Source organism: Triturus cristatus, chromosome 6 (assembly GCF_964204655.1).
Source record: "Triturus cristatus chromosome 6, aTriCri1.1, whole genome shotgun sequence".
In the NCBI taxonomy this organism is placed as follows: domain Eukaryota; kingdom Metazoa; phylum Chordata; class Amphibia; order Caudata; family Salamandridae; genus Triturus; species Triturus cristatus.
In genome coordinates this window covers 579,752,894-579,768,401 of record NC_140589.1, presented here as the reverse complement: position 1 = coordinate 579,768,401, position 15,508 = coordinate 579,752,894, and positions in this window count along the sequence as shown.

Genomic DNA, 15,508 nt, shown 5'->3' with positions numbered 1-15,508 from the left:
AAGTCCACACATATTGCATTACAGAACGAAATTGGTTTTGACCATGATATAACAGAGACACATCTTCTTGTACAATGTCAATAACAGAGGAAACAATATTTTCTAAGGTATAAATGTGGGAAGACAGTGTATTAATACTGTTGTCGCAAACAGCTAGAACTTTTCTAAGTTAGCCTGGTCTATTTCTCACAAACGAGAAGCTGCTTCAATTTGTGAAAGTTTCCAAATGTCATTGTAAGCAGCGTATATCCATCTTTTGTCCTAAGAGCCCTAGGTCCTAAGACAAAATCTGCCAAATTAAAATTGTTGGATAACAACGATAAATGATGTTTAACAGACGATAGTGTAGAGTACTGCAACCACTGTTGACATAATTTACCAACCGAATAGGTTGTTACTGAATGGGTATCAGGAAATCTTGGGTCAAGTCTGTCTTGCATATAGCCTAAATTAGTGTTATGAAAATGGAGCTGGCAGGCATTTGAATTTGACTGCCAAACCAACCACACTAGAGGATCCATTTCAGATATATTAAATGAATTGTTTTGAAATAAATCATGTAACGACTCAATTGCATAATTTGTGTATGAGCGCCAATTATTATATTCCGACAAAGAGGGAATGGCTGGGGCGTGCACTAGCCAAACCAAAGCATGTAGTTTGGTACACTGTATTATTTAAAAATAAAATCTGTTTTGGGATGAGGCAGGCATGATGTAAGGCCTCAGTGCCACGCACTTGCCAGTTCTTAGAACCCCAGATGGATTTCAACTTTGTCCTTCCAATGATCATAACCTTTTAGAGACAGGTCACGGCTGAAAGAAGTGGAATAAATTAATTTACTATGGGTCAACATGACTTTTGAAGAGGAAGAACCACTTAGTTTAAAATAATACGACTCAGGATTTGACCTATCAAAGTCTGTAAAGTATGTAAACTTATTTCTAAGTGTTTTCGAGCTTCCTTTTAATGGTGTTGGGCAATGTTCCCACTGAGTGTAATTAACCACAGGACATAATGTATTAGTCTTGTGTAGGAAATGATGCCCATAATGTTGATAACAGAATAGATCGGCATAATTGGCAGAATTCATATATAAATCTTCAGCATCAAAAGCAGCATAATATTTTAAATCAGAAAATAAGGCTTGTTTTGCATGCACATCCCAATCATCAGAACATATGTCCTGTGTCACCACATCACCCATAGAAACACGAAATATGTATGTACATTGATGATCTCAGTCGGACCATGGACCTGATAATCCACTTTATCCCACACGATACCATCAAAAACTGGGAACGCTGAAATGTTAACGAATGTCTGGTCACGCGTCATGATGTGGGAAGATGAGTTGGGGGCCAAAACACCATCAACCAAGTTCACTGCAGAGTGTTCAGACAAATAGTGACCATTAATGAGTAGGAAAAAAATAGTTATAAAGCCAATTGACATGAAAAGAAAGATTATAATAAAGACCACCAAGATGTATGTTCATGGAGGGACCAAATAAGTCTGTTTAAACCAGGAGAAAAAAATAGTCAATTCGGTTGGGCCACTGGAGGCGGTGGAGGACGAGTCATAAGAAAACTGCCATGGTGCAAAGGACAAATCATGCAAAGAGTCACTTGTGGGATATGTGTATTCAGCCTCCTTGTTGCAGGTGGAAGGTGGGGGAACAGAATAATGGTCAACAACAGAGTCCATTTCGATGACAGTGTCGTGTGGTAAACTGGAAGACGTGCCACTCTCACGAATCCTCAAAATTGAGGGACACGAAACAGCAGGCGTCACACTATTCAGAATCGCCCAGATGTTGTAGCTTGACATTGTCCACTGAAATGTATCTGTTGTCTTTGCGACAAGGAAGAGGAGGTAAAATCACTGTTCAAGTACCCTTTAGGCCAAGCACTTGAACCGATGCACGATAAGAGAGACCAAAATAATTTTTTTGTTCTCCACCTTTCTCGGACCAGATCTCCAACTTTAGGAAGCCAGCCGACCACCGGATTCAGGAGTGCTGCATCAGTTGCTGAGGACAAACGTTCTGTAGCAAGACTGGTACGGGTCTCTTGTAGGTTCTGTAACATAGTAGAATGATTATCTACGTCAAAGGTCACGGCAGCCGCCGCAACCTCTAGACCATCAAGGTCTGGAACAAACATTTTGATGCCAAAGAGCATCTCATATGGGGTTCGCCCACCCAGAGGTCTTCTAGGGAGATTATTAAGTGCATATTGGACGCCATACAAATGGGCTAACCAGTTCCTGCCAGTACCTAAGACTCTAGCTGTCAAGGATTGCTTTAAGTCACGGTTCATTCACTCCACAATTGAGTTGCCCTCAGGCCTATATTGAGACGAAAACTGCACCAGCACCCCCAAAGACTTCATCGCATCCTTGTACGCCTTAGAGGCGAATGCTGGACCTTGGTCAGAATGAAAGGTGCCACAGGCAAAAATCCCTACAAAGACACGCAAATCCCTGATGACATTTCAAGCATCAGCACTGCGTTGTGGCCAAACCCTAAGGAATCTAGGGGCATATGTATGAAAGGAAAAATTAGTCGCAAACGCTGCGAATCGCAAAAAACTGCGTTTGCGACTGATTTTTCGCTATTTCATATGTATGACACACTTCCACACAGAAAAATAAGAAATCGCTAAATTAGCGATTTCTTAGGCTGCGAAACATGAAAACAGTGAATTTCCTTGCGAATACTTAATTTGCGATTTCTTAGCTTAGCGAAAATCGCTAACAAGAAATCGCAAGCTAAGAAATCGCAAACACATGTATGAAAATTTCGCAAATTGCGATTTTACTAATTTCGCAATTTAAGAAATCGCTATTAACACCAATTGCTTGCAGGTGGTAAACTGGTGCAAGGTACATAAACCAGCCCACAATGCAACAAACACACCCACAATGGCTGCAATGTACGTGATAGCCAGGAGGCTGCGTATTCGGGCCCTTGCTCACAGGAGAATGAGACAGGAACGTATATTCAGGCTGCGCATCACCCTGTTCCAGAACACTGAAGAGGACATCTATGACAAGTACAGACTGCACCCACAGACCATAATGGACCTGATTGAGGAGCTGAAACCCCACTTGGAGCACCCTACACGCAGGACACAAACAATTCCCACACATGTGCAGGTCCTGTGCTCCCTGCACCTCCTGGCGTCAGGGAGTTTTCAACGGGTCATAGCGGAGGTTGGTGGGGTGTCACAGAGTGCACTTTCACGCTTCTTCCATGCCTTCCTAGATGCAATGCTACTGAGGCTCTCACATCACATTTACTTCCCCACCACCCAACAGGCATTACAGCAAATGATACTGGACTTCTACCAGATTGCACGTTTCCCCCACGTCATTGGCTGCATTGACGGGACCCATGTGGCCATCACACCCCCAGCAGAAACTGAATATGTCTACAGGAATCGGAAATGCTACCATTCCCTCAACATACAGATTGTGTGCAACGCTAAGTATCACATCACAGACATCGTAGCCAAATACCCCGGCAGTACACATGACTCCTTCATCTTCAGACACAGTGGAATACACAGACGTCTGAGTGCTGGAGACTTTGGGGAGGGGTACCTGCTTGGTAAATACATTGCACACATCAATACATCCACTAAATCACTTGAGGGGGGGGGGGCATTGACTTACCTATTGTGTTTTTTTCCATGCAGGTGACAGTGCCTATGCAGTGCGCGACTTCATCCTGACCCCATACCTGGATCCTGCAAATGCAAGTGAGAGGAGCTACAACAGGGCACACAGATCTACACGCTGCGTCATTGAGCGAACCTTTGGAATCCTGAAGAGCCGCTTCAGGTGCCTGCATAAAAGTGGAGGCGCACTGCAATACAGCCCTGAGACCTGCTGTAAAATCGTGGCAAGCTGTGCAATGCTACATAACATGGCAATGAGGAAAGGCACCACAATTGATGTGACCGATACAGACACATCGGATGACGAGCGCCCTGCTCTCCCTGCCAGACCAGCACCAGGAGTTGGGGCAGCTGCTGGACGCCAGAGACGGACTGAGATCACACAAAACTACTTTTAGGTGAGTATGGATGAAATGAGACAACAAAGCCTGATGATGTGTCAAGTGTTTAATCACACTTCACATGCAAGAAATAGAAATTGTCCCCAGCACATGTTGTACACACAGTGCAGAGAAGGCACAAGTAATAGGGCAAACAGCCTTTTCGGGTTAATGCACCCGTGTTGCAGGCAGTTTCCCCGCAGATGATCACCTCCGTCGGTGCCGTCCAGGGTGAGTGCCCCCCATGGTGCTCCCTTGGCCTGCTACCTGTCTGCCACTGCGGCGTCTTTCACCTGGCAAGGTTGGAGTGATGCTGCTGCGACTTGATGTGTCCTCACTCTCAGCAGAGGCCATTAGTGCGCTGCCACCAGCATTGGCTGTCTGCAGCTGTTCCACAGCAGTGGTTACCTGCGCAAGCCCTCGTGCAATGTCCTGGCAGCAGTGTGCCATGTCCACCTGCATTGTTACGCTTCTGCGTGTGAGTGCACTGGTGGTGGTGCAGAGGCGGTTGACTGCCTTTGTATAATTGTGTAGGCGTGCATTGGCACATCGTCCAGCCCTGTCATTGGCAGCTTGGGTGTCCCTCAAAGTGGCACAGAGCTCATGTATTGCCGCTGCCATGTTCCTATTGTCCTGATGTATGGGGCATAGCTGGCGATTTATTGACCGCATTGCCTTGCTTTGCAGGCGCTGTTCCTGCAGCATGCACTGTTCCAAGCCGGAGAACACGGACCCTTCTCCTTCTGTTGCAGTGCTGCTCCTGGGCCTTGATCTGGATGTGGCCTGTGCCCTTTGCCTTGATGTTTGTGCGTCATGACAGGGCATTTCTGTCACACCCTGACTCCCCTCTCTCCTGTCGGTGTCATCGCCTGTTGCTGGGAATTCCTGGTCAAATGGAGGCAGAGGGGGCACATGTGCACGCTTCCTGCGCTGAATTGGCTGCTGGTCTGTGTCATCGCTGGAGTCCGCAGGGTCTGCAGGCTCCTCTCCCTCTGCGCTGTCTTCTTGTGGCATGCCATGTGCTGTGGATGTAAAGGGGACTACATGAGTTTGTGTTACTGTCTGCATGTGTCACTCAATAAAGTTACAATTCTTTGACGGCTAACCTCTGACACATTTTCATTCAATGATCCCCAAAACACATATGTTGCATTTAATTTTGATGGTGTCATGGACACACAGTCAGACACAGTACTACGAGTCCCATGATGCATTGCTGTGTGTGCTGTAAGACCTGGCCTGGATTGACATTTTGGGAGTTTACTATGCGCATTTGGGGGAGTGGGCAAGGGATGGGGAGGAGTGCAGGTTGATTTTGCATGCATCTTACCTTGTCTGCTGGATGAGGGGTCGGAGCTGTCTATTGCAGCCACACCACCAACGCTCTCAGGCAAGAGGGTAGACTCCACGAGCTCCTCATGGGGGGTTGGCTGCTCTGCAGTGGATGGTCCTCCTCCAGTCTGATTGGCATCCTTGAGTCTGGCTGCCACCCTCTCCTTGGACCTCTGGCACATATCGTACCACCGCTTTGCAGCTCCTCGATGGTACGTGTGGTGACTCCAACAGCATTCACCTTGCTCTGTATTTCGAGCCAGATTTTCCTCTTCCTGGCCTCTGGGACTTTGACTGCCTTCTTCCCAAAGAGGAGCTCATGGCTGCAGACCATCTCCTCAATGAGGACCTCCTGCTCCTTTTCAGAAAACTTGTGTTTTCGCTTTCTTTTCTCAGCATCCTTGCCCTGCTGTTGTTGTTTGGGATCCATTGCTGGTTGCTGTCTCCAGGAAAGCCTCCTCACACTCCACAAGCAGCCTCTGGGTGTGGCTCCGGTGAGCAGGTGCAGGCAATCACTCCAGTTTCCTGTTTGTGATGTCATCAGCCTGCACCAGGCTTGCAGATACCCGTTTTTGCGATTTCTTAATTTGCGAATTTCGCTATTAAGAAATCGCAATACGGGATTCTGCGATTTATTTGCGACTTTTAAGTAATCGCAAATGATTAGCGATTTATTTTTTACATCCCGTTTAGTGAATTTGAATTTGCGAATCGCAAAATATCGCAAATTAGGATTCGCTAGAGGGGAGCTTGATACATATGCCCCACAGTGCACAAATCAACTGCAAATAAAATGTATCAGTGATTAAGATAAACACAAGCAAAAGGGTGATCAGCGATGCAAAGATGAGTTTGTGGTGGACGTGTTACCGTAGAAGGCTTCATTTGCTGACAGATGTCACAAGAAAGTACATAATTACGGGTCTGTTTATATAAACCACACCACCGCGGATACTCCAGCATTGGCCAAAGCCAAGCCTCTGTGTGCGGCTTTGATTAAAGTGTGTCTGTGGTCCGCGTTGGGAATCAGCCGATCTCCAACATCAGGTATTCTTGCAAAAGGAACTTCTTCGGGAGTTAACTGATAAGAATATTTTGAAGGGAAACCCTGTGGATAATTAAAGCCCTCCGCAGTTGCAGTTATTGCTGCCAAAATGTCATTATCAATCTTAGTCATGGACCTTGTAATGCTTGCTAGGAAACACGTGGCCGCTTCATCAGCCAAGCAATTCCCAAGAGCGTGTGCTCCCACATGCTGATGGCCAAGAGTATCTATAACATGTGTGAGTGGCAGATGTCGTTTAAGATCCGCCACTCGAACCCAAAGTATTTTATGCTTAATTGTGATGCCTTTAGAATCTCGATAATCATTTTGAGACCAAAAGAATAAGTTGTCATTAAAAGACTGAACATAGTAATAAGAGTCACACACAATAAGAGTTGACACCTTTGGATCTGCAAACTCAAGAGCAAGAACCAGAGTGCGTAGCTCGGCCAATTGAGCGGTACAGACTCCTAGTGCCTGAGTATGCACTATATTAGACTTGAACTCACCATTCACCATTGTACCAGCCACAATAGCATAAGCCGCTGAATAAGCATGTTTAGAACCAGTGGCCGGTTGCGCAGGACCATCTGTGTAAATGATACATGTGTATTCGTCCAAAGGAAGCAAAGACAGAGGAGGCGGATGAACGTGTTCATACTGCAAGAAATCCTGTGTCAGAAGAGAAGGGTGAAAGATAAACATGACATCCAGAGACGTCAAAGAAGTAGCCCATTGTATCTATCGTGGATGTACAGCTTTTGAGTTAGGCACACTTGCCTTTGTCACTGCTTCTAAAGCAGGGTATGGTGTAACCACCAAAATGCGTTTTCCCTGTGCCAACGTGTGTTCCTTCAGGGCCGCCATCTGTACAGCTGTCAAAACTTTCTCAACAGTCGAAAATCACATCTCGGCTGAAGTGTACAAGTGTGATTTGCATTCTATAGGTACTGTGTCGCCTTCATTGTATGTCAAGTAAGTGAATCCCACTGCGCCTGGCACGATACATATCACCAGGTTTGTGTGGTTATCACGTGTCAACAAGTACTTAGATACAAGCAAATCAGATTGCAAAGAATGCAAAATAGCAGAATGTTCCAGGAGCCTGCTGGCTTTTGAAAAGGTAGGTTGTATCAAGGCATAAAGAGGCTTGATACGCTGGCCATATTCGGGAATGTTAGATCACCCAAAATGTAAACATTCCAGCAAAGACGGAAGTTTTTTCGGGGTAGTCGGAGACTGCAAACATGCACATTTCTCCAGAAAGTGGGGCGCTAAGCCCTGACCTTCATTATTGAGCTCATAGCCCAAAAAGAGCACTGCATAACAAGCGATGTGAGATCTTGCAAAATTAAATTTGTATCCGTATTCCGCAAATCAAGAATTATGCGGTCAACACAGAATAGATGCAGCCATAATTCGTCGCCTGTGAGATTAATATTGTCAACATACGAATACGCATCTGGGTCAATGCTGTCTAACAAACAACACATGTGGTGAAAACCCCGGGATATACTTATACCCCATAGGTAAACGCCCAAAAAAATTCTGTTTTCCTCCGCCCGTGAATACGGTCCATTGACTGCACTCAGGGGATAGGTTATGGCTATAAAAACCATTGGAAATGTTGAGTGTCATTTCATATTTTTTACAAACTATACTGTCAACAAGAGCAGAGCTATGGGTATTCTGTACCGCACACGTACGACAATGAGAGTTCAAATGTCGGTAATCCAAAACTATGTGGTAAGGCCCATCGGGTTTGGATACAGTGAAGAGGGGATTATTCATTGGTGACACACATGTCTCAATCACTCCTTGATACTCCAACTGACCCAGAACATCAGAAACGGGACCTTTGGCTTCCGGACGGATGGGATATTGGGGTTGAGGTTAAGGCATAGACCGCATTGGAATCTCATGTGGAGGTGAATTTTATCCCAGCCCACTTGATTATGGTACAGTGCTGGCACCAGGGCTAAAGCCCACTCAGCTGCAAAAGCCACTGCATGCACTGCATAACGTTCTCCCATCATGCCGCAGCCAGAACAAAAGGTGGGGCCAATCTGCCGCTGCTAACAAAATGTCATAGGAAGTGGTTAGATTCTTCCAAAAAATCCCTGTGACTATACGCTCAATGTCACCTTCAATGTGAAAAACTATATTATACAGTCGATCCGGGGGAACAACCCGGGTGTCAGCTGTCTCTACAATAATGAAAGTTTCAGTTACTGTCGCCTCCAGAAAAAGACGCAGTGCCTCCCGCACTATTGCACCTTCCACTGCACTGTCTAACAGGGTTATTGCCCAAGTCCAGTCCAGCAGTCGGGTTCTCACCGTCCATGGCATATCTCGCTGTCAAAGCGGCAACTTTTTTCTTTTGAAACGGTGCACGGAAGCTTGGTTGCTCCTCCTGTTTCCCTTTGCCGTCAAACTGACGAGGCTGTTCACATCCCTGTGGCGCAGAATTACTTTTGCCATGATCCTTGCACTCCCCTTCACCGACCAGTTAGCCAGATGAGTCCTGTGAAGAACGAGTCGAACGCTGATCAGGGACCTGAAATCTATCAGGAGTCTTCATTTTCACGCCGTTGCACAAGTCATACGTACCCACAGAAGCTTCGGGAGTCGGTGACCCAGCACGTGACCACTGCTTCTGTTGTTGCTGTCCCGGCTTTTTATTTTCCCAATTCTTTTTAGAAAGCACTGGACGCCCATCTGTGTCAGATTGAGCTTTCTGTTGTGTTTGAGACTGTGTTTGCGTCTGAGTAAAAGGCTTAACTCCCAAACTATTGCGACCAATGGTTTTATAAGCTTTTGCAATATTTTTTGGTAATTCACGTGGTTTGTCCACTTCCGGGATAGCCTCTTAGCCGTTAGCGACTTGAAAGCTTACTGCATCGCCCTTGACATTGGCAAGGATCGGATGTATGACGTTACAACGCATACTTTTACAACGCATGCACTTACAACGCAATTTTTACAACGCAACATCCACTATAACGCATTCCATTACATCGCATGACACTACAACGCATTTTTAAAAACTTCCTTTACAACGCATTCCATTACATCGCATACTACCTTTACAACGCATACCATTACAACGCATAATATTACATTGCATTTAAGGTAAGTATTGGATAGTATAGGGGTAAAAATTACTATTCTTACTCAGGGGGTGCAACAGTAGGGTAAGTGTTGGATAGTATAGGGGTAAAAATTACTATTCTTACTCCAGGGTGTGCAACAGTAGGGTAAGTGTTGGATAGTATAGGGGTAAAAATTGCTATTCTAACTCCAGGGGGTGCAACAGTAGGGTAAGTGTTGGATAGTATAGGGGTAAAAATTACTATTCTAACTCCAGGGGGTGCAACAGTAGGGTAAGTGTTGGATAGTATAGGGGTAAAAATTACTATTCTTACTCCAGGGGGTGCAACAGTAGGGTAAGTGTTGGATAGTATAGGGGTAAAAATTACTATTCTAACTCCAGGGGGTGCAACAGTAGGGTAAGTGTTGGATAGTATAGGGGTAAAAATTACTATTCTAACTCCAGGGGGTGCAACAGTAGGGTAAGTGTTGGATAGTATAGGGGTAAAAATTACTATTCTAACTCCAGGGGGTGCAACAGTAGGGTAAGTGTTGGATAGTATAGGGGTAAAAATTACTATTCTAACTCCAGGGGGTGCAACAGTAGGGTAAGTGTTGGATAGTATAGGGGTAAAAATTACTATTCTAACTCCAGGGGGTGCAACAGTAGGGTAAGTGTTGGATAGTGTAGTGTAATATTATGCGTTGTAATGGTATGCGTTGTAAAGGTAGTATGCGATGTAATGGAATGCGTTGTAAAGGTAGTTTTTAAAAATGCGTTGTAGTGTCATGCGATGTAATGGAATGCGTTGTAGTGGATGTTGCATTGTAAAAATTGCGTTATAAGTTTAGTGCGTTGTAAAAGTTGCGTTGTAAAGGTTGTTCCCCGCAAGGATCATATCAGCAACCACGTCAAATACTCCCACCAGTCTCATCCCCAATTCCACAACCGCTTCAGCACCATGTTCATCTTGAACACGCTTAATCACGGAGGGGAGTACATTCATAGAGGGAGTGCGGAAACACTTCGAATACACAGCTGCGAACACCTTACTCCAGGTGTTGCAATCAGCTAACTCGGTAAGTCTTTATGGAAATAATAGTCAAAATCCAGTGTTTTTCTACAGGAGATGTATTCGGAAAAACAGCTTTAAGCTGTCCAAATTTTTCAGCAACCCAATAAGGTAATTCATCCTTATTTTGTGGGCACTAGCCCATCACCGAATTAACCATGACAGGACTGATTGTTACCCCAACAGGTCCCGCAGGCTGCGCAGCAACGCCAGGTGGAGCCACCTGGAAATTGCACAACATGAACTGTATAACAGCTCTATGCACTTGTATCAAAGAAGCATGTAACATGCAGAGTTCGGGCAGCGTAGCTTCCCTCAACCCACGCGGGTGAGGGTTATACCCAGCCAACACCGGACCGGCGTGTATGAGTGTGGAAGGGCGCCATTAAACCAAATACAATGTTGCTAAGCTGTGAGCGGAACCTCAAGGGTCTGATAGGGCTGATACGCAATCGGAACAGCCGTGGCAGTGTATTCATGGAACAGATTATCTGCTCCGTCCACTGCCGGAAAGGTGACCCAAGAGTAAAAGACTTCAAAGCGGTATGCTGGATCCGCTTCTACTACAAAATCAGGTCCATTCCAGCATTAGGGACTCCATGGAGTCGTAAATAATTCCTAAGCGAAGTACAATGATGTGGCAAAATATTATGCACCATCATGAAAAGCAAAGAACTACAACTTAAAACTCTGCAGCACAATAAGGGCTAAGAATAAAGAGAGATACCTTTTTTTTTTAAACTTCAAGCTTGAAAGAACCTATAAAAACGTCAATATAGGAGGCTACACCGTCACAGCTATCTCCGTAGTCAGAAGTGAGAGTATTGTGGACAAGCACAACCACTACTCAAGCGTCTCCCAGATAAGAACCAGACCAAACATTGGCTGCACCATGTTGCATGTATTCTGCACATATACAGAACTATGCACAGGAAAACGAGACCTCAGTGAATAGGGGTGTACCAACCTACCACATTAGTACCCAAAATCCCAAACCAACTAGCTATAGTGTCTCATTCGTTCTCTGACTACAGCGAAGCTACCAATGATTAGACAACCGAGAACACATCACTCTCTCTTGGGAACAACTCTTTCGCTCACTCACCACAATGTGAATAATCAGAGACGCGGTATAGTTTAAAATGTTTATTATAACTAACGCACTCTATGGTACAGTACACGTGCTGTTACTAGCAGCAAAATGCATAAACACAATATAGTCAGCATTGTCACAATTCCATAGAATACAAACGGGGATATCATTTTATAAGGACAGTGGAAAAAGGACTTAGAGATATAACCACCCTCCCCAGTATAAGAAATAGTTTATTATACAAAAGAAGACCTCTGGGCTTTGTCAGTAGACCCCATACCTCAAGGCCTAGATGAAAGCTTCACATCACAGGACAAGCACAGCTCTTCTCTCTGGAAAGGTGTCTCTCCAAGTGTGTCAAAACATGTTTAGCTTGCAATATTAAAGCACACTATTTCCAGTAATACAGCTGTGCGTAGTATATTATGTCTAGGTGCAAGGGACTGACCAGAACAGAATAACGAGGGGCATTGTTGATCGACCTTGTACATCGTGTGCAGACTAAACCTCAGAGCACGGCAGAGAACGCGAAAAGCAGACAGTTCTCATGTGAAAGTTGCACAAACAGAGCCTTGTGAAATATATGCTTGCAGTATCGTGCGCAAAAGCAGCCTCATGGCAACTAAGCTCATGCTAACTTAGCAAATGTCGACAATGGACTCATAAGCTATACTACACTCGTAAATGCCTTTGCAAATAGCAAAGAATCCTGAACTTACAGAAAAGTGCAAGCTTACCTTAGTGCATCAGACCCACAGTCATTTACTGACTAAAGCAGGGGATGAATTAGAAAGTGCCTCGATCCAAAAGAAAGCATTCTCTTGTTCACAACTGTTCATATTTGAAAGTAGTGGGACATAGTATTAATGAAACCCAATGCAGAAAATTGCTTTGTACCACAAGTAGAAACACAACGCATAAGGGAAATATCTGCTTGGTATTTAGGAAAATCTCACTTATAGAAGTGAGAGATTCTCTTTGGAGGAAGTCTTTCACGCTTTTTGAACAATATAAAAGAGGGAATGTGCTTGGACACGTGGTTGTTTCGTTTATATGCCAAGTTTAACCGCTATGCAACTATTATATGGAGAATTCTATGTTTTTTATCAAGCATTGCAATGTGCCCTAACTAGAACATCTTTAAAAAAAAAAAAGCAAACGCTAATTAATTATTTTATTTAAAGGAAAGTAACTCATTCTAAGACAAGGATGCTCACTTTTAAAGTTAACGAATCTGCAAACTGAAGCAGGATGTGGGTATTTCACTTTGAGGATGCTTGCCCAAGTAGATGGACAGTAACAACGTTTTGGTTATTTACAACCTATATAGAATTTCACGGCTTTCTTGCATATGGACAGGGATTTGCTCTCATCAAGGACAGGAGTTGGGGCCAATGTTCTAAGATGTTGTAGTGCTCCAACAATTAGCAGCCTATTTCTAGTTTTGCAATGCAACATATGTACTAATAGGAAATACCACGAAATCTCCAGGAGCAGTGGTTCACATAACTAACTACCTAATAAATATTAATTAGGGAGGTCACTATTTATGACCCTCTGAGAATATCTATCTACACAGAGATAGTGACCTGCAAGGAACAGCAAACCACCAGCCCTGTGGTTACATTCCCAAATGGGAGTTTTTAAAAAGCAGTCTGTGCTCGTTTAAAGGGTGGCTTGTGGCCAGGCCCTGCACCCAGCCCCCACATGCAGCCAACCCTATGCTGCACTAGGCTTTTGGCATTGCAAGGCGGGGGAGGAGCGTTGGCCAAAGGGCTTGGCCTTTTGCCAGCCTCTGCGGCCAATATACCCGCCTGCGGCGAACCCCACGCCATGGAAAGCTTTTGCCGATAAGCATAGGATTGCCCTTTGGGTCCCAGAGATCCCATCTCTGGGCCAAAGCATATATATTAAGGAAAGGGGGCCTGCAGCCCTCCCTCCAAATACCTTAATAGTGCCATGGGACCCCTTCACCTGGGAGCAAATAAAAAAAAAGGTCAAAGAGGGCTACATTGAAACCTCCAAGCATGAATAGTCCATGGGACCCTATCCACCAGGGTCAAATTGTAAAGGAAGGGAGGAGTGCAGTCCCCCTGCCTGACCCTTAGCAGGCTCCGGGGACCCCATTCTCCAGAGCCAAAGTCAATACAAAAGGGGGCCATGTGGCCCTTGTCTCATAGAATTATTATGCCCCAGGGACCAAATTCCCTGCACACATCAGTGCGGGCCGAGAAACAGAGCACAAGTCTGCTCCCAGTATTTTTAAATTTCACGCAAGCTGGGAGCACACTTATTGCTTGCTCCCGTTTGGCGGGAGATTACAAAACGCTCCTGACAGAAGAGCACATGCACCGCGCACGGAAACTACTGTGCCCCTAGGGTGGGCTCCCCGGGACACAGTAAGTGAGTCGGCCCCAGTGGATAGGGTATTTGGGGCCTTTAAAGGCTCAGGGAGTGGGACCGTATGGCCTTCCTCCTTTATATTTTAAGTTATGGCCCTGGGGAATGGGATCCTCATGCCTTTTTTAAGGCTTGAGGAGGAGTGCCGCATGCCTCCCTCTCCTTTTGTTACATTTCAGCAGTAGGGAATGGGGTCCCAGGGCCTAATTGGGCTCAGGGAGGGAGGCCTTGCACCCCATCATGTATCAACGTGACCCCAGGGGAGGGGGTTCCTGGGGCATTTATAGGCTCATGGAGGGGGAACAGAACCTCTTCCCTTTATTAAGCAGGCAGCCCTGGGGGAGGTGGGTTCCTGGGGCCTTATTAGTCGGAGGGAGGTTGACATGCCCCTCTCTCCCCTTATGTAATATATGCACCAGCATTTCTCCCACACGGAGGGAGCAGCTGCTTTTTGCACACTCCCTCTGGGTGGGAGCAATATGTGTTATGTTTGGAAAAAGAACACTGTTAATATTGATAAATATGATGTCGATGTATGCTATCATATATGTATGTATAACAACGAACTTGCATCGCTGTTGTCGAATCCACCCGATATGACCTCCCAATCAACCCTGGTCAGAAGTACGTGGTTAGACAGGACCTGTCGCCTAGGCCTGAAGCAACTGATTGACAGATCACAGGTGTACAGTGGTGTGTGCTGCAGCCAGCAACACCCACCGCAATACAAAATATATGGCATTGCGACCGCCATGGTGGTGGTTTCATCCTAATGCCTATGACGGGACCGCCAACAGATTGTCGGGTGGTCCCATTTATGAAAGGACAGCGGTTGGACTAAAGTCAGACCGCCTTCCTAATCAACCCCTAAGTAAGGAAGAAACAGCCAATCAGAACACAGCATGCACACTACATGCATTGATCACACACTCCCCATGCTGGATATCTGGACACATACCACTGACCCCCACAAGATCGAAAGCCACCTGCACTTCTTATCAAATGACCAGATGAATGGCCCCATAACTAGGTCCAGAGTTCTGTCTCCAAAAGATTGTACAGATTGTTTTATGATGCTACATGTAATAAACAAAAAGACAGCTGAAACCAATGTGCTTTGAGACAGTCTTCAGACACCGACTTTGTTGTCTGTTCTACTGGCAGCTGTGTTTAATTAAGCCAACTGTTCCTGTTTTGCCAAATGCCTTTTGTCTTTTATTTTTTCAAGGTAAACTCATATTCGAGCAACATTTTGGAGAGCCAGAAAGGAGAGATTGGTTCTTCGAGACCGACTGCAGCTGTAGGAACAGGACCCCACTTCCAAACATCCAAAGTCTACACATCTGATCATGTCCCTCCAAAACCACGGGAGTAGCATGTTATGTGGCAATAAGTCCCTGACCGCCGCCAAG